Source organism: Notolabrus celidotus, unplaced genomic scaffold, assembly GCF_009762535.1.
Source record: "Notolabrus celidotus isolate fNotCel1 unplaced genomic scaffold, fNotCel1.pri scaffold_514_arrow_ctg1, whole genome shotgun sequence".
NCBI classification, from domain to species: domain Eukaryota; kingdom Metazoa; phylum Chordata; class Actinopteri; order Labriformes; family Labridae; genus Notolabrus; species Notolabrus celidotus.
Window position 1 is genome coordinate 7892 of NW_023260316.1, and position 7765 is coordinate 15656.

Genomic DNA, 7765 nt, shown 5'->3' on the forward strand with positions numbered 1-7765 from the left:
AGCTCTTTGACCCCACCTCTGACGACAGTGGAGAAGAATATGTACCGGGACTAGTGGGGACTCTGATGGTACAGACCGATGGAAATTCTTGATCTAGTTGACCCCAAAGAGAGGGGGTCTAATAGCCTGAACTTTATAATGCGGATGAAATCAGAGATTCATATCCCTCCTCCACCAAGAAGCAAATGTTCTCCTCACAGCAGGACAGAGGTGCGCTCACCCACAAGAAGGAGAAGCAGCTCCGGTTTTGATACGTAAAAGGCAACGCTTAATTAGTGCTTCCTGTCATACGACATCATCCAGTCATGGTCACTCATCACAACAGAGGGACGTGGAGATACTGGTGACCGGTTAGAAAACTCAATGATGACACCCAGACCAAACTTCTTCCTGACAGTACCTCGTCACCTCTTACTGATGGAGTTTCTGATGGTTCTCTTTCCATCCCTGCTACCTGTAAAAAGGAGAATGGGTCAAGAATCTACAACAAAAAGCAGTATTGTTTGTACTGAGTTGGGTGTTGTAAAACTCGCAAGACATTTGGAGCGAGCTCATCTCAGTGAGTCAGAGGTTGCCCAGGCTATGTCCCTTCCTAAATGCTCCAAAGAAAGACGATGCATCTAGAACATCTCAGAAATAGAGGCAACTTCGCACACAATGTTGATGTAATGAACTCTGGCGTTGGAAGTCTTGTTCCTTGTAAACAGCCAAGACAGGATACCAAAGCTGAGGATTTTCCTCCATTGTGCATATTGCCAAGGCTTTTTCGCGAGGAAACTCCTCTGGCGTCACATGAAGACCTGCAAGTTTCGGCCTCATGTTCCACAGAAACAACAGCCTGGAAAAACCCGTGTCCAGGCTCTCTGTGCATTTACTGTACCTCACCTCCTGGTGTTAAACATGACTTGTGGAAACTTTTAAACAAGATGACACAAGATGAAGTTTATACAGCAGTCAAATCTGATAGCTGTATCTTAGAGTATGGAGACCATCTGTACAACCGACTTGGATATGACCCAGGCAAACATGAGTACATTCGTCAGAAGTTAAGAGAGCTTGGAAGGCTTCTGATATGCTCGAGAAACACCACATCCATGAAGACAATTCGAGACCACATCAAACCTGCCAACTTCATGCAAGTTGTTGAAGCAGTGAAGCAGGTGGCAGGTCATGACAGTGAAACCAATGCCTACAAGATCCCCAGCCTTGCTCTCAAAATCGGACACAGCTTAACAAAATTTCGCTACTTGTTGAAAGCCGTGCGAATGTTCAGAATGAGTACAGTGCTGCAAAAGAAGCCCGTGCATTCCGCAGGGTATACGATACCCGCTGGAATGAAATGATATCTGCTGCATCTCTAAGGAACTTTGCAAGAATCCAGGTGGAACACCCCTCTGCTGCTTCCATTTACTAAAGATGTCCAGACTCTCCACTCATATTTAGATGAGCAACATCAGCAGACTCACTCAAAAACTGTCCACTGAGACATCCCCCCAGTTATGGTCACAGCTGGCAAAGATCAGTTTGACCCAAGTCATTCTATTCAACCGGCGAAGAGCAGGTGAGGTATCAAAATGCCCCTGTCTTCATTTTTGTCAAACAATCCATCAGATCCTCACGAAGATGTGAATGAAGCTCTGTCTGCAGTAGAGAAGAAGCTATGCCACCACTTCAGGAGGGTGGAGATCAGAGGAAAAAGAGGTAGAAAGGTACCTGTCCTGTGACCCCCAGCTATGAAGCAAGCTTTGGATCTCCTTGTCAGAAACGACAGGATTGTGGGGTTGGTCCGGAGAACAAATATCTATTTGGAAGGCCATATGCTTTGACATGCTACCGTGGTTCTGACTGTCTCCGACATTTTGCCAAGGTCTGTGGGGCAAAATGTCCAGAAAGTCTGACCTCTACAAAGCTCCGCAAGCAGACAGGAACTTTGTCTCAGGTCCTTAATCTTAGCAACACCGAGCTTGATCAATTAGCGGATTTCCTCGGTCACGACATTCGGGTACACCGGCAGTTTTACAGACTTCCTGAGGGCACCCTTCAGCTTGCAAAGATCAGCAAAGTTCTCATGGCCCTAGAGAAAGGACGCCTTGCAGAGTTCAAGGGCAAGACCCTGGACGAGATCAACATTGACCCTGAGGGTACTATATTTGTATCTCTCTTTAATGTCTCTACATGAAAGAACACTTTCCCTAAAGCATTTTGTACATGTCTAAGGGCATTAATAGAACAAGTTAGAATAAGATGTTTAATAATGGTCATTCCTTTCCCCTCAATTCCCCACAGAGAACGTGTCCCCAGACAGTGACGCAGAGGAAGCGTATGAGTCAGACTCTCCAGGTATGTACTGTGATAAGATTTCAAACCTGACCATTTTTATATATTTCAAGATATCCATTAAAAATGAATAATCCATTCAACTAAACGTGTCAGAAAAATGAACCTGTGACATAAATCAGCATGAAATAACTAACTATAATGATAAACATACATTTGACTTCACAGTTTGACCCATGTCTGTTAACACAAGGAGGCGGGATTTATAAGTTATACTTAGGACAGTCAGTCGGGGGAAAAAGAGGACTCTAGATATTTCACTTCGGGTACTGTGCTGATGTCCTTCACTAATTCACTTTGTGGTCCTTTAACATTGGGTTTGGATTGACAACAGGTCTGTTTGTTACGTTAACCATAGAAATGTTGATTTCAATGTGTTTGACCTATCTTATTTGTTCATGAGCTACTTGATCAGATTCTGGAGGTCCTGGGTCACAATATCAGGTTAAAAAACCTACTGATATATCATGAATGAGGTGAATGGCGAGTGAATACTTATTGATTTGTGATACACATTCAGAATTATTATATAATTATTCATAACTAATATTTTACACCAATGTTGCAAAGTGTGGAGGATATTTGTTCATGGTGTAGTGGATCATGTTTTCTATCTGTTTTCAGTGAGTCAGGTAACAGCTAGCCAGAGGAAGAAGACCAGATGTCAGATGGGCACCTGGGCGGTTCCTCACCTCTACCAAGTCCACCACAGCAGAGCACCATGGTACCTCATCGCACTCAGCATCACTCTCAGTCACCAACGAGGCAAAGAGGCAAGTTATTTTAGGTACATCTTTTATTACAAGTTTGATTGATTGATTGATTGTGTGTTTAGTTAGACTGGAGATCAAACCTAGATCTATTAAGGACCCAGTTTCCTATAACTTATGACCTGAATTCATATTGCTTATTGATACTGTGAAGAGTCATGTAATTCAAATCAAATCACTGGGTATAAACATACATCCATTGTCTAATAAAGTTTTTAAATAAAATAGAACTGTGAGCCAACTAAACAACACTAAGAAGAATTCTCGTGATCACTTACGTTGAAGGATGGCTGAACATGCAAATAAGTGTAACGCTAACAAAGATAAGGAGGAAGTAAAGTATAGTTTATACTGCACAATCATTTCTTGCAAAGGGGGACACAACCCTGATGGTCAAGTGCTTCAGCTTTGGGTATCAAATCAAACTAAAAGACCAGCAGATGTGTGACCTTCATCCTTCCTCTGTATTCGAAGCAGCCAAACTCTGAAGCAAGTCCAGTGAGCTAAAATCCAGTGTTTAAATATGTGTTATGATCAGCAGACTGGGAGCTAGTTAGCTAACTATATGAGATGACATAAGGTTACATAATGATGTGTTCAAGGTCGGGTTAGTAAAAAAACTTCAAAGGCAAAGCTAACCAAAGTCATCCTGACCTGTTCAAATGTAAAGTCAAGACTATTAGGCTTTGGAATTAAAACATATTCACATCCTAACACTAGCTCTTTTCAGCTTTTAAAACATCAATAAAACTACTGATTCTAAAGGCTGATTTATACTTCTGCGTCACTCTTATACAGCGAGGGCTGACGTGGACATGAGCCCCACTCACTTGAGCGTCGATGTGTCCGTGACGCGAAGCAATTCTCCGCCAAAACACTTATGGGCAGTGTGGACTCTCTGATAGTCAGTCACCTATTTCCAGCCCCGCTACGATCTCTGTTTTCCTTTTCCACAGCGATTCAGAGCGTGTAGTGTTAGTCTACAGCTCATACATGTTGCTGTTTACCATACAGACATGATTACATGAAGAATAGAGAGGAGGAGATTAAATATATGGACGATGAACAGGGATCCCGGAAGAGATGTAAATGCGGAAAGACAATGCTGCTGTGCTGACCAATCACAGGGCTTGTGGTCCGTGTCAATTTGATGGGTAGTTACATTTGGAGGAGGTGCAAATCGGCTACTTGTGTAGGGCTCTGTGTCGGTGCGGGAGCAATGCGGACCCCCGGCGTAGGCTAGGCCATTGATTCGACGCAGAAGTATAAATCAGCCTTAAGATTGAGAAAATCTTGTATTTAGAACCCTGTAATTTATCACTATATGTCACATCAGCTCTGTTTATAAAGACTTATTTATGTTGTTTAGAAAACAGACCCTAGTTTAGCAATAATATAAATACTGTTCTGTCAGTAAACGTTAGTTGTAATGTCTGTTTACCATGTGATACCAAAGTATTGATAGTGGTATCGATGAGGACTCTGATTGCTGAGGAAAATGGTATCCTTGACAACAATCTCCATCCCTGGTCTTTTGTAGGTATTTGCTTTAGTGGAGATTGTAGGCGTAGAGCTCAACCTTTGTAACTGTAATCAAGTAAACGTGTTTTTCTGTGTCATTGATCATTCATCGACATTTGTTCCTCAAATGCAATTCCCATAGCTTGTCTGTACAAAAACATGTTTATAATTGTTTTTCATTCTTTTTACAGCTCGCCAGCCTCCTCAAGAAACGGATCTGGGAGAAAGAGGAGGTCCTTGCTGTTGAGCGGCACATGATGTCTTTCATCACGGCGGTGCCGTGTTCCTGGCAAAAGCGACTGTGATAAGTGTCTTAAAGAGGAAAAAAATAGCACTTAAACACAGAAACTGGCTAGCGATCAAATTCTATATTAAAATAGAATTACAGCTCTCAAGCGAAAGTTTTAGATTGAACCCGTTTGTTTGTTAACATCAGAAGTGATCCGTTTTTTATAGTTGTGTAGGGCTTCATACACTGCATTCCAAATAGTATGAAAGTGTCATTTTTGTGAATATTTAATAACATGTTAAAAGTCGTTTTCAAATTTGTCAAGAAGTCAGTTAGTGAATATGTTTCATCAGCTGTGCTGTCAAAATTATGCTTTTTCAGCTGTATTTTCAAGTAATGCAGAATCTGCAGAAATGAGTGAACCAAATTATTATGCAAGTTGGGTGATAAGAGCATATAACTTGTGAAAATTAAAACTAGGCACCATTTTAAACATTCTATAGATTGATCTATCATAGTTTTGATTTTCACAAGTTAGATGCTCTTATCACCAACTTGCATAATAATTTGGTTCACTCATTTCTGCAGATTCTGCATTACTTGAAAATACGGCCGACTTACTTTGAAAAGCATAATTTTAACGACACAGATGATAAAATATATTCACCATCTGACTTCAAACTAATTTGAAAATGACTTTTAAAATAGTTTTTAAAATGTTCATAAAAATGATACTTGCATAATAATTTGGAACGCAGTGTAGTGTTGGAAGTGTATCACATATTGTGGCAGTTCTGTTCAGCCATGGAAGGAGTTTGCTAAAGTTCAGTGCAGCACAGTTTGCACAGCACAAAGGCTGTGTCTGTAACTGTATTGTCAGTTAACCGCACTGATTCATTTTTCTTAGTTACAAAGACAGTCAGTGTCATTTTTTGTCTAACCAAGTGTGAGACTTTTTTGTACTTTACTTCAAGAGATGGAAAACACTTATGTTTGTTCAAAAACATTAAAATAAAAGCTTTGAGCTTTAAAGTGCATCAGTGACTTAAGTATTTACTTTAGAACAGCTTACAGTAAATAGTGATACAAGGAATTTAGAAATATATAACACTGCCAATACAGCAGGTATACAGTCATGGACATTTTTTTAGACCACCCTTGTTGTCTTCATTTCTTGTTCATTTTAATGCCTGGTACCACGAAAGGTATATTACCTGAAGAATACAAGAACATGTCAAGAAAATGCAGCTGATTACATGATACTTGTCATATTTGACATGCTGAAGCTTACTTGTATTCCCAGGGTATATAATAGGCCAAAAAACAAGGGTGGGTATAATCATTTTTCCATGAATGTAAATAATCTGAAACATCTTGGTCCGAATGTTTCAACAGAGGGGCTTCTATAAAAGAGACTTACTTTGACTTACATGAATAATGTGATATCATCATTAATGTCATTTCTTACAGGAACTTTTGGTCTCAGTTCTTAAATGATGATGTGATATGTATGTGTGCACTTAACAAGGATGAGACAGTTGTAAACTTCTATGGCTTTTTAATTTTAATAATTTACAAAGCTTGACCAAAAAATATAAAGCATCCTCTTCTATTGAAATAATCATGAACTGCTGCAAATCTGGGACATTTATGCTGTACATACAAGAGAAAGGGACACACTTTGACTAATGACAAACCCCTATTGAAAGAGACACTTCCTGTGAGCTTGAAGGTACATCAGTGCAGGTGTCCCAGCAGGTCAGGAGACTGATCCTGTGAATCTTTTACTTTTAATATACCATAAACCTTACTATGTGTTCAGGACCTGTTGTACTATGACTTAACATGGCAGAGTTTTTTTATCACAGCCTACCAACCTCAGGGTAACTCTAGTTAGTAAATACCACCCAGGGAAATGGATCCACAGCACTTCCCTTCCATATCAAGTGTCAAGTGGTTCCACAAAGTAAGTTTGACCTGGCTTTGTGTGAAGTGGTACCCAGGAAGTGAGAAAAACCAAACAGTGTGTATATTTAGACCCCAGAAGTAACTAAATACCTGACAGGTCCCCAGATAACTGTGTCTGGTCTGGTCAGGGACCTCTACTTTTGTCTGATTGATAATTTGAAGTGATAACTCTGTTTATGTGCGCTCCAGGATGCTGCATGATTTTTTTCAGTGCTGTACAACGTCCAGAAAGGGTGGTCCTCAGAATGGATGGTCTGTACTGGTAACCTCACAACAACACAAAAACAAGGATGTGTGTGTGTGTGTGTGTGTGTGTGTGTCTCAGATTACAGCTGATATCTCTCTCTGAGTTACGGCCCTGAGAAAGGCCCCGAACACTCGTCTAATGATGATGTATTGGAAACAGGACCGTCCAATAACGCGGCGTCTCCGTGGTGACGGCGGGACATCTGCATGTTTGCTGGTGGCGAGGGCCGTGTCACGTCCCCCGCTCTGTGTGCTGCATATTAAAAGCTTTATGGGGGTAATTAAATGTGTGCTTAATGGCGGCGAGTTGGCAGGAATGATTGTGGGATTGAATTAGCGGTTATGATGGCGAACATTACACCATGAAGTAAACGCAATTAGCCAACGCGTTTCCTCCTCCTGCTGTCAGCCTCAGCGGCATCATGTGACTTCATTAGCTGCTGTCACACACACTCAGCACCCACACACACACCACACACACACACACACACACACACACCACACTCACACACTCACCACACACTCTGCTCCTGATCTCATCCTCTGACAGCTCAGACACCGGACCCCCCTTCCTCATCTGCTCACCCCTGATCCTGCTGACTCATCCTCAGAATACTGCAATTAATAATATTATTATAAATAAAATAATAATATGATATTATAATAGAATAATAATATAAGAAAAGAAGAAAGA

The 7765-nt window shown here is 40.9% G+C and overlaps 1 long non-coding RNA gene across 1 annotated transcript; it reads left to right on the forward strand.

Annotated features, from left to right (window-relative positions):
• The first annotated feature begins 1790 nt into the window (after positions 1–1790).
• On the forward strand, positions 1791–2989 carry LOC117809883. The gene is made up of 3 exons (XR_004630635.1): positions 1791–2141; positions 2287–2340; positions 2962–2989. It is a non-coding gene; the product is annotated as an uncharacterized LOC117809883 (long non-coding RNA).
• Positions 2990–7765: the final 4776 nt, after the last annotated feature.